The sequence below is a fragment of the Saccopteryx leptura genome, chromosome 3, assembly GCF_036850995.1.
Source record: "Saccopteryx leptura isolate mSacLep1 chromosome 3, mSacLep1_pri_phased_curated, whole genome shotgun sequence".
NCBI classification, from domain to species: Eukaryota; Metazoa; Chordata; class Mammalia; order Chiroptera; family Emballonuridae; genus Saccopteryx; species Saccopteryx leptura.
In genome coordinates, this window is record NC_089505.1 from 329,580,230 (window position 1) to 329,592,668 (window position 12,439).

The following is a 12,439-nucleotide window of genomic DNA, read 5'->3' on the forward strand; positions in this document are numbered from 1 at the left end:
GGCTTTGCATTTGCTTTTCTAAGGTCCTCCAGGAGCGTCACCAGCTAAGCACTAATTTTTATGCCATTAATCATAGCTGAAGCTTCAGTGCTCATATTGACCTCACTAGATTTCATATCTCTTAGTATTTTTGGTGACTGGGGATTTCTCTTTATTGTGAGCCCATTTCTTCATTTTAAAATTATGTTTGATTTAAAAATAGCATATTTATAAATATCATTCGTTATGTTTAGCAGTGGAAGAGTTTTCAAACGATTTAGATGAACATTTTCCCCATTAGCTGTTCATAGCAAATTTTACAAAGACATATATTGACACCTTTAGTTAATGTATTTATAATGCCAGATATTAGGCTCAGCATTACCTTGGAAATAAATATGCTTTGAGAGTACATATAATTACAAGATTGTAGCACTCAACTCAGATGTCACGTCTGCAGAGAAACCTTTCTTGATCAATTCCTAGCCCAAGTCACTTTCTACACCTTGCTTTAGTTTAGTTTCTGAAAGTACTCATATTTTTCATTCTTAAGATATATTTATTATATGTCTCTTCCCTACTGGAATATAAGTTGCACAAGGTCAATCATCAGATCAGAACAAAGGGATACAGAATAAGTTTACTCATCTCAGGAGTCACCAAAATATTTGTAGTGTGACAGACACATGGAGTATGACTAGGTGCCCAGAGTGAATGATTGTCTTCATAGATTCTAGAAAAAATGTCTGAGGGCAAGAATTTGTTAGTTTCTTCAGCTCTGGCCAAGGTTAAGGAAAGCTGCTATGAGGCATATAGTACAGAGATTACTGTGCACACTTCTGGTGGCTTGCATAAAAAGGCCACTGGCAACATCCCTTTGACCTGATTTCACAATAGCAGGCAACCATCTGATTAAAAGTGTGATTGTCCAGGTATTCTGCATAACAGCCATAGTCATTTTGATCTTGGATAAAGACTACACCTCCTCGTAATTAGTGAGCTTGTCTCTGGTTTATACATAAGTTCTTTTTTATGAACTTTTTAAGCATATTAGTCCCAGTACAACATCAGTTTCAATGTCTGTCAAACAAGGTCAGGGCGGGCAGCAAACCAGCCTTCAAGACCACTGTTTCCTCAAAGCTAATTCCTGGGATGGCAGCTTCACATGTCCCAGGAAGCTTTGAAAAATATCAGCCCTGGCCAGTTGGCTCAATGATAGAGTGCTGGCACAGCATGTGTATGTTCCAGGTTTGATTCCCAGTCAGGGCACACAGGAGAGGTGCCCATCTGCTTCCCTACCTTTTCCCCTCTCACTTCTCTCTCTCTCTCTTTTCCTCCTGCAGCCAAGGTTCAATTGGAAGAAGTTGGCTCTGAGCACTGAGGATGGCTCCATGGCCTCTGCCTTAGGCACTAAGAGATTGGTTGCTGAGCAATGGAGCAACACCCCAGATGAACAGAGCTTGCTGAGTGGATCCCAGTCAGGGCACATGAGGGAGTCTGTGTCTCTACCTCCCCTCCTCTCACTGAATATATATATATATCAATACAAGGCCCCCACCCTAGCCATTCTGATTCAAAAAAGGAATGAGTTGGGGAGGAGGAAGGGAGAATCTGTGTTTTCAACAAGTTCCTCTGATGCTTCTTACACAGCAGATTTGGGAAACACTGTTCTAGGTTATTTTCATTCCTTTTAACTGAAATGTGTATCTTTTTTTTCTTCCCTGCCCCAAAATAGTGACTATGATTGCAGAGGACTTAATTAGGTTTAATATAATCGCTAGTACTGTGAGCTTAGTGATGCCATGCATAATTGCATTTTGAAATAAGAGCGTGTTATTGCAAATAAATCTCTGCAGCCATTAGGCCTTCTCATCTTCTGGATTAAGGAGGAATGTCACGTTCATTTCAAATGCCCTTTCACCTACCTATCTGCACCCCTCTCTCATATCTGAGTATCTTTTTCCTATCTACTCAGGCTACAAAATTCTATGCAACTAGCTTGACAAGTGGTGGTGCAGTGGATTGAGCATCAACCTGGGATGCTGAGGTCCCAGGTTTAAAACCTCAAGGTTGCTGGCTTGAATGCTGGGTCATCAACATGATCTCAAGGTCACTGGCTTGAGCAAGGAGTTACTGGCTCAGCTTGAGCCCCTGGGTTAAGGCATGTATGAGAAGCAATTAATAAACAACTAAATGATACAACTACAAGTTGATGCTTCCCATATCTTGCCTCCCTCTCTCTCTCTCAAAAAAAAGTATGCAACTATTGGAAAACTGCCTTTTTGTGTGATTTCAGTTGGCCTTGGAATATTCCATAAGAGATAGTAGGAACCCATGCCTCCTCTAGCCACTCTCTCTGTAAGAAGCATCTACTTTTTTAGGTGTGTTACCAGAACTAGCTGGGATTCATGTAGTCTGTCACCTTTTTTTATTTTATTTTTTTGCCAATGTCATGAGAGATGGGGCTGAATAGGTATAAGAGCATCTTTAATTTAAATTGCAGCAACTTGAGAAGGCAGAAGACTCCTGTTCAAAAGAACTGCCTTAAAAGTCTTGGATTGTGGGCCAGTTTATACATCCTTTGGGAGGTTAGTAACTCATTATAGAGCATGCAGTTAGTCATGTAGCAGTGTGCAGGAGGCAGGAGTCTGGTTTGCAGGGCTGCCTTTCCAAAATGTCCTTCTGACATTGGCACAGGTCTATCTGCTGTCCTTAATGTTGTTCCGAAATGGCGGGGATCTAGTGCCTCTGGGAACTTTCTGCAAGACAACTCCCTGTACTTCTTAGGGAACAAAGTACAGATTAAGATTTGTGAAATAAGCTTCTAATTAATTTATAGGCCTTAACTTTTCACAGTAAATCCTGTGAGCAGGTTTTACAAACAACTATTGTGATTTAAACTCACCTAATTGTCAGGTCTTTCCCCAATTTAAGTTTTCCCTTACATCCTGCAAAGGTAAACTGTTCACTGTATTTCAAAGTAAAGGCCAGGAAGCCATTAAGAGAGAATAGCAAGCAGATTAACTATTTCCTAACACTTACATATATCTCCTATTCATTACAATTAAGAAGATACTATTACCAAAGCCAAATTTCTCATTTTGAGGTTCCCCTATCAGATGGAGAAGCAACCAGATTTAGTACACAGGCTTTGGAGTGCTGTGATTCTAGATTCCTGTTATTTTGATGGGGAAGAAGGAAGAGGTGATTTTGATATATTACCTTCTACTATTATTCAAGTAGGAAAGGAGAAAAGAAATCAACAGGGAATGGAAGGACTAAACAAGTAATTGAAAATGGCTTTTATGCAAGAAACTGAGTTGATGTTCTCTTCAGAACGGCTATTTTGAGAATACTGTTTCTTCCAAATTAACCTACTTCCTGAACTTCACATAGCAATAGAGTTTATTTCTATCTTGAAATAAACAAAAGAGGCTTTGGCTGGTTTGCTCAGTGAATAGAGTGTTGGCCACACGTGCAGATGTCCTGGATTCAGTCCCTGGACAGGGCACATGCGAGAAGTGACCATCTGCTTCTCTGCCTTTCCCTCTCCCTTTCTCTCTCTTTTCCCCTCTAGCAGCCAGTGGCTTGATTGGTTTGGGTGTTGACCTTGGGCACTGAGGATAGCTCTGCTGGTCCGAGCATCAGCCTCAGGTGCTGAGGATAGCTTGGTTGATTCCAGCATCTGCTGCAGGTGAGGATTGCTGGGTGGATCCCAGTCAGAACACATGCGAAAGTCTGTCTCTCTATCTCTTCTCCTCTCACTTATAAAACAAAATAAAGAAGCAAAGTGGGAAGATTTAAAAAATAAAAGAAATTACTGGTAATCTCTTAAGCAACTACTAATTGATGTGAAGGGGAAAATTTATAATATCACAATAATAGTAGAAAACTTGAATACCTCACTTTTAGCGATAGTTCACTTAGACAGAAAATCAAGATGATGGACTTGAATCATATGTTAGACTAAATAAACCTAATTTATTTATAGAACATTCTCTAGGATATATGAGAGATTTCAACATAAATTTTAGCAAATTTAAGAACATTGAAATTGTCCCTAGCCAGTTGGCCCAGTGGATATAACATCGGCATGATGTATGGTGGTCCTGGGTTTGATTTCCATTCAGGGCACATGAAAGAAGTGACCATCTTCTTCTGTCTTCCTCCCTCTCCCCCATCTCTCTCTCTCTCCTTCCTGCAGCCAGTGGCTCAATTGGTTCAAGCATTGGCCCAGGTTCTAAGGATAGCTTAGTTGGTCCAAGCATCAGATTCAGGCACTGAGGATAGCTCAGTTGATTTGAGCATTAACCCCAGGCAGGTGTTGCTGGGTAGATCCTGGTTGTGTGCACGTGGGGGTCTGTCTCACTATCTCCTTTCCTCTCACTTAAAAATCAGGGAGATTGGAATTATATCAAATATCTTTTTTGACCACAATCATATGAAACTAGAAACCAGTGAAAAGAGAAAAGTAAGAAAATGGATAAATACGTAAAAATTGAAAAACACACTCTGAAACAACTAATGGGTCAAAAAAAATTAAAAAGAAAATAAAAATATCTCTGAAAAACTGAAAATTAAAACACAACATACCCAAACCTATGGGATGCTGCAAGAGCAATTTTGAGAAGAAAGTTTATAATGATAAGTGTGTATATTTAGTAAATAGAAAGGTCTCAATTAAGCAACCTATCTTTAAATTTCAAGAAACTAGAAATAAAAGAAACTAAGCTGCAATTAGCTGTAGGAAGAAAATAAAGGTCAAACATAAATAAATGAAATAGAAACCACAAAACAATAAAAATGATCAACCAAACTAAGAGCTAGTTTTTCAAAAAATAAACAAAATTGACAAATCAAGTACTACATGAACTAAGAAAAGAAGAGAGAAGACTCAAATAAATAAAATTTGGAAGAGGAGAAATTATAACTGATACCACATAAATTAAAAGGACCATAAGAGACTACTATGACAATCATGTAAAACAAAAATAAATAACCTAGAAATGGATAAATTCTTAGACAGGCACAACCTATCAAGATGGAATGTAGAAAAAAAAATCTAAACAGGTATTAACAAGTACAGATATTAAATCAGCAATGAAATAATTTGCCAACACAGAGAAAGTTCAGATTAGATAACTTTATGATGAATTCTACCACATATTTCAAAAAGAATTAATACCTATTCTTACATTCTTCCAAAATCAAAGAAGAGGACACATTTTCAAACTCATGTTACAAGGAAGTCATCACCCCAATATCAAAGCCAGATAATGAAACTACAAGGAGAGAAAACTAGAGACCAACATCTCTGATGAATATTGATGCAAAAATTATCTATAAAATATTAGCAAAACAAGTACAACAACATATTTAAAAGATTGTATGCCATGATCAAGTGGCATTTATTCCAAGAATGCAAAAATAAGTCAACATATATAGTCAATAAATATGACATACTAAATTAATAAAATAAAAGCTAAAAACATTTGACATACAACATTTTTTGACAAATTTGGTCTAGAAAGAACATACGTCAACACAATAAAGGTCATATGTGACAAACCCACAGCTAACATAATAGTAATTGATAAAAAGTTGAAAGCTTTTCCTCCAAGGTCACAAATAACAAACGATAAAAATGATCCCTGAAAGTATAGTCTTCCAAGGTCACAAATAAGACAAGGATGCCATCGCTTCTCGGCCTTTTGGCTAAGATCAAGTGTAGTATCTGTTATTATCAGTTTAATAAGACAAGGATGCCCACTCTATTCTAGTCAGAACAATTAGGCAAGACAAGTAAATAAAAGGCATTCAAAAAAAAGAAAAGGAAAAAGGAACATTGTCATTATGTGAAGATGATGTGATTTTTTAAAATTGAGTTTATTGGGATGACATTGGTTAACATAATTATGTAGGTTTCAGGTGCCCCACTCTATAATACATTTCTGTACACCATATGGTGTTCATCTCCTTCCCCCCAAAATATGTGATCTTACATAAAGAAAATTTGATTCACCTAAAATCGTTGGAATAAATCAATGAATTAAGTAAAATTTTAGTATTAAAAATCAATACACAGAAATTAGTTGTATTTCTATACACTAAGAAGAAAACATCTGAAAATGAGATTAAAAATCTCTCATTCACAATAGCTTCAGAAACAGAAAAATACTGGGGTATAAATTTAGCCAAATAGGTGAATGATCAATACAATAAAAACTACAAGAACTTGATGAAAGAAATTTAAAAGGACAAAAACAAATAGAAAGATATTCTGTGTTCATGGATCAGAAGGACTAATATTTTTTAATTGGCCATACTACTCAAAGCCATCTATAGATCAATGTAATTGCTATCAAAATTACAGTATAATGGTATTTTTTGAAGAAATAGAAAAAACATCTTAAAATTTTTATGAAAAAAAATTACTGGCAATCCATGAGACCCGAGGTCTCTTTCCCCAGGACCTGTGCTAGTATTAGAAAGTACAATTATTATTATTTAATCTTATTATCTTTTAAATATGAGGATGGAGCCATCTCTGGGCTGCAAAGAGTCTAATTTCATTCATTTAATTGTTCAATATTATTCAACAAATATTTGTTGGTTGCCCAATTTATGCAAACCATTTTTGAAGGCAAAGACTGCAGATCCCACAAGAGTTAGTGGGATTATCTTGCAATTGCATTTATTTAGTGTCTTTTAAGATGAAGTCTAAGAACATACATGAGAGCTTACATCACCTAGGTTCATATGGACTTATCAAATCATTATATCTTGGCACCTTGCAGGTTTTACAATGGTGGTCCTATGCCTTGTGATGGGTCAGTAACAAGTATTTTCTCTCAGTGCCTCTGATAAAGTTGTGGAGACCACATGCAATGATTTGGAAAGCACTGTATAATTTTTTCACAGAGAAGCTTGCATGCAATTGAAAGGGGGTCATACAAGTCTTAGAAAGAAAGGCTTATACCTATGAGGCATTTGTGACAAAGCACATAGATGCATAGAGGACCACCTAACATGAAGTTGGCAATAGATTTCTCAAATGTTTATTGAATGGGCACCTTTTAGGCAGACCAAATTATATTCAGATATAGCACTAATTGTTTTCTATTTTCATAAAAATAGAAGAGTTTAAACAGCTCATTAAACAGAGTGTACAGTGGAGTTGTAAGTGAAGGATTAAGGCTAGTATTTTTTTTTCTTTCCCTCTTAACTTCAAAATTGTCATAAACAAATTCATAATGATCTATTACTTGGCACTGAATTAAACATATTACAAATATGTATGTACATCTACTTCTGTTTAGAACTAGCCTCTAATCTCTAACATGTCTCATCATGGCAGACATATGAAACAAGTATCTGCAAATATTTTTCAAATGCAAGCAATAACATAGCAATATATTTAAGAATGACTAATTTTTTTAGAGAAAGAGACAGGAACATTGAGCTGTTTCTGTATGTGCCCTGACCAGGGAATTGAACCGGCATCCTCTGTGCTCTGGGACAATGCTCCAACCAACCAGCCAGGGTTTCATTTTATTGCTTTTTAGAGAGACAGAGAGAGGACAGGAGAGAGAGGGGAGGGAGATGGGAAGCATTTGTTGTTCCCCTCAGTACTGCATTTTTGGGTTGCTTCCTGTGTGTGTCCTGACTGGGGAATTGAACCCACAACCTGTTGTTTCAGGATGACACTCTTAACTGACAGAGCTAACTGGCCAGGGCCTGTAAGAGTGATATTTAAAAGCATAACAACCATGTGACTAGGACACATTTAGTCCAATTACATTCTGATGGGTGCAGGTTTAGGTATAATCCTAGACTTATATGGACATCAAATGCAGAGATGTATGGAGATTGAATTATGAGGATAAAATGTTCTTCATGCATCAAAGCAGTCTTTCTGGAAAAAACGGAGTTTGAATGGGGTGGTGCATAATTAGAACATGTTTTGGCAGAGAAAGATTAAAGGGTAGGTAATCAGGGTGTTAAAATAAGGCATTACTGGAATATAAGCCAATAACTTGATTTTCCTTTCAGGAACAGAACTACACATATTTAGAAGGAATACTTTGATAAGTTACTTGGGGTGGTAGGGACAATATTAAAGGTCTTAAAATCATGTTTATGTTCAAATAACAATACCTGGTCTTTGAACTTCCTGGTTAGCTGCAGGGCTTTTATTTTGTTGATTGCACACTATCTCTAGTGGTCTTTTCCTCATTCCTCCTCTCCACCACCATCTCCATTCCAGAGCTTAATTTCCTTAAATAAATATTGAACATAGCAATATATGTGAACCTATCTCAATCTGGCCAAGGTGAGGGAGCTCAGACAGTATGTGGGGGAACAGAGGGTTCTCTATAGTAGAGACAACTATTCCCAATGAAGAGAGAGAGATAATGGGCAGCATGACTTGCTAGAGAGAGCACAAAATACCTGGGCTCCAGTCCCAGCTCTGCATTAACTACCCATATAATTTGAGTAAATAAAAAATCTGGATGGTTTTTTTTTATTCATCTTAATATCATTGAAGGTTATCACAGTACTATAGAGCATGGAGACACTAAATAATTATTTATTGATTATACAAGCATATAAATGAGTAAGCAAGTGACTGCTCTGAATTTCAGTTTCTTCATCTGTGTGACAGGAATAAATATAACACCTTGCAGTAGGGTTCTTTTTCATCTTTCTATTTTAGATGGAAGGAGAGAATGCATATATATGTAAGCACAACAGAAACCATAAAGAGCACTCTAAACTCCCATAGTTTTATAGTCAGTCTAGCTTATAATGGTGGGTCAGGGTATATAGAGTCTGCCCATGCTCATGTTGAATGTGTATCTAATTTGATAGAGATCCTAGAGTTGTGCAACCCCCCTGCTTTGAATCAGAGTTCAGAGGACTTACACCCTATATCCCCAAGATGAGGAGTAACTGAATCTGAAACCACAACAAATACGTTATTAGTTTATGGCAAAATGGGGAAAACAAGTGTGCTGTAATGTTTTTAAATAAAGCTACCTTATGCAAATTTGGGGACTATTCATTTTTTATGAAATTATGTTCTTTATTATTTTGATTCCAAAATATTCTTTTAAAAATGAGATTATAGAAATGGTAGACATTTATTTTGAATGTTCTTTATCTAGCAAAAAATAAGTGATAGATAAAATGGCTATTTAGCCACCATCTTAAGAACATTGCAGGCCTGAACAAGAAAAAATTACTTACTTACTCAGTAACCTGGCTTAGACCTCCCTTGCAGCCAGATGCTGATAAGGGATGGTTGAGTCAGGTGCAAACAATTTTGAGGAACTGCGCCACTCAACCACCAACAAAGGAAGCTATCTTGCTTGCATCTGCAGATGCAGCAATATCAGCCACTTTTGCCCAAGGCCCCTTGATTAATCCATTTAAACCCTGCCCTTTCCCTCTCTCTCGGGACTGACACCCTTTGCTGGTCTCAGCCCACTTGCACCCAGGTGTTTTTATAATAAATTTTCCTTTGTGAGCACACCAGCCTTGTGTTTTTGCTTTGGCCTGTGGTTTCTGCCTTTCATTCTGGTGCTGAAACCTGGGAGGTGTACACTGTAGGTTAGTCTGTGGATTAGTCCCCACCCCGGGAGGGGAGAGGCTTGCCACTTGGGGAGCAGTGAGCAGCAGCAGCTCAGCTCTTCTCAGGCTTACTTACCTTGGGATCCTGCCTCTCTTGTCAGTGGAGTTGTGGGACTGGTTCCACCGACCCTCTGGCCACGCCTCTTGAACCCACCAAGAAGGAAAAGTCCCTTTTCCTGCATAGAGATAAAACAAAAACTGGATACCAGGATTGACTACAGCCCTCTTGTTTTGCCTCACCACATCCACTCCGGGCAACAATCCTTTTCGGGTGAGTGAACCTAATGGTACTATAATTGGCAACTTCCCAGAAACCTCCTGAAATCTGTTCAGAGCAGGTTTTCAGAAATCCAGCGTTGGTCAGGGGGCATTCAGGCATCTGCCAGGCATTTTCTTCTGGCTGGACTGTCATATGGGGACACCTGTAAAGCAGCCAGCTGCCAGTCCGGTGAGCCTAGGACAGCAGGGATGTCCGCCTTCTCCTAGCTCACCCCACCATCCAGGACGGTCCATTCCCTCCTTGTAGACCACTAGCTGATCTCCTGACATACATATGGGGAACTCTCAGTTGGCCAACCCCAAGACAATGCCTCTAGGCCGGTGTTTCCCAACGTGGGGACCACGCCCCACAGGGGGGCAATTCGATAGTTAAGGGGGGCAATTTGAAAATGGACTCAACACGACTTTAACTCTTTCGCCCTGGGCCATTTAAATGCAATGCTAGATATCGGTGCCAAATTTAACAAAAAACGCAATTCTTAAATAATTGCGGTAAATAATTATTAAGTATAATTTCGTTTGACGAGACCAAAATATCAACTGGGTGATTGGCGTCGTCAAGTAAACTTCATCCTGGGTTCACCGCGGAGCGTGCCATCTGCCGCGGGGAACCCCGGATGTTTTAAAAACTCGCTAAACAACGCAGTTATTCTCACCTAATAGGCCCATCACAACTTCTGTAGTGTTTCACATCATTCAGTTGGTGTTAATTTGAAATAAGTGTCAGTCAAAACTGTTGTAAAAGCTCGTTGATTTAATAAATATACATATATATATTGTATAGATATAATTGGTAAGTATTTGATTTTATTATTATTAATATTAAACTCTTTATTAAGTACTTCTTGCATCGGGGCTAGAAAGCACTAATATTTTATAAATATTATTGGGGCTATAATAGTGCATGCACAACAATTTTAATTTTAGAAGCATAACTTTCCAGAAAATTTTGTCAAGTGGAAAAAATATAGATACCTTTTGATTTGCGGTGGTAGTGTAGTAAATGTGTTATATACATTTAAATAAATATAAATTTTTAGTATATGTTTATGTCACATTGAATATATTTTAACACATATTTTAATATTAGTTTTTAATTGATCTTATTTTTATTTCTTATAGCCCATAGTAAAATGAGTGGTGCAAGCAAGAAAAAAACTTGTCAATATTCGGAGGAATATTTAAAATTTGGGTTCATACCCGCTGTTCACGATGAGCAGATTCCTTTTTGTCTTTTATGCCAGCAATGCTTGACCAACAAATCAATGAAACGAGGTCGTCTTGAGGCGCATTTGAAGGCGGAACATAGTGCTCATATTAATTCAGATTTGAGTTACTTTAAAACTTTAAAGAAAAATTTTGAAAAAAGAACAACATTAAAGTCTCTATTTACTGCTCATATTTCAACTAATAATCATGTTCTTTGAGGCTAGTTATCAAATTTCTTATTCATCGCTAAAACTGGAGAAAATCACACTATAGGAGAGAATTTAATAAAACCGTCAATATCAGCATTTCTTAAAACGGTTCTTGAAAAAGATGACAAAGATGTAAAAGCTATGCCACTCAGCGACAATACTGTTAGCAAAAGAATAGACGAAATGAGTGAGGATATTGAAAAACAACTTATTGAAAAGCTGAAAACAAGAAAATTCTTTTTGCAAATGGATGAATCAACTTTGAGAGACAGTGAGGCAGTATTGATAACTTACGTAAGATATATTGATAAAGTACATTTTGCTGAAGAAATGTTGTTCTGTAAAAGATTAGAAAGCACCACTACCTCCAAAGATATATATAATAAGCTAAAAAACTACTTAGATGTCAATGATATACCAATGAAAAATATAACATCTTGTGCTGCAGATGGTGCTCCCAATATGATGGGCAAGAAAAATGGCTGCTTAAAATTGATGAAAGATGCGAATCCAGAAATGATTCTTGTGCATTGTGTTATTCATAGGGAAAACTTGGTAGCTAAAAACATCTCTCCTGTTCTGAATGAAGTATTACATATGGTAATAAAGTGTGTTAATGCTATTAAAGCTAGTGCCAAATGTGAGCGTCTTTTCAAGCTATTTTGTGAAGAACAAAATGAAGACCATGTGAGACTTTTACTTCATACTGAAGTAAGATGGCTATCTAAAGGAAACTGTTTGAAAAGATTTATGGAACTGTTTGATACTCTTCATGATTTTTTAAGCGACAAACCTGAAATGAAGTATCTGTTAACAATAGATGGTAAAGCATTTGTGAGTTATTTAGCTGATATCTTTGAAAAACTAAATATATTAAATAAGCAACTTCAAGGAACAAATAAAACTCTTGTCGATGCAAAAGCAAAGATATTTGGTTTCATTACCAATATTGAGTTATGTCAGAAACATATTAACAACAAAAACTTTAAACAGTTTCATTGGCTCCAAAAATGGGAAGTAACTGATACCGCTTTACTTGTTATTGTCAATCATTTGAATATTCTATCGGCTGATTTAAAAGAAAGATTTTCTGATTTAAAACAAATTGATTTCCCAAAATGAATGATGCA

At 37.0% G+C, this 12,439-nt stretch overlaps 1 pseudogene; it reads left to right on the forward strand.

The window, feature by feature from the left end:
- The first annotated feature begins 5,674 nt into the window (after positions 1–5,674).
- On the forward strand, positions 5,675–5,770 carry LOC136401769 (U2 spliceosomal RNA; annotated as a pseudogene).
- Positions 5,771–12,439: the final 6,669 nt, after the last annotated feature.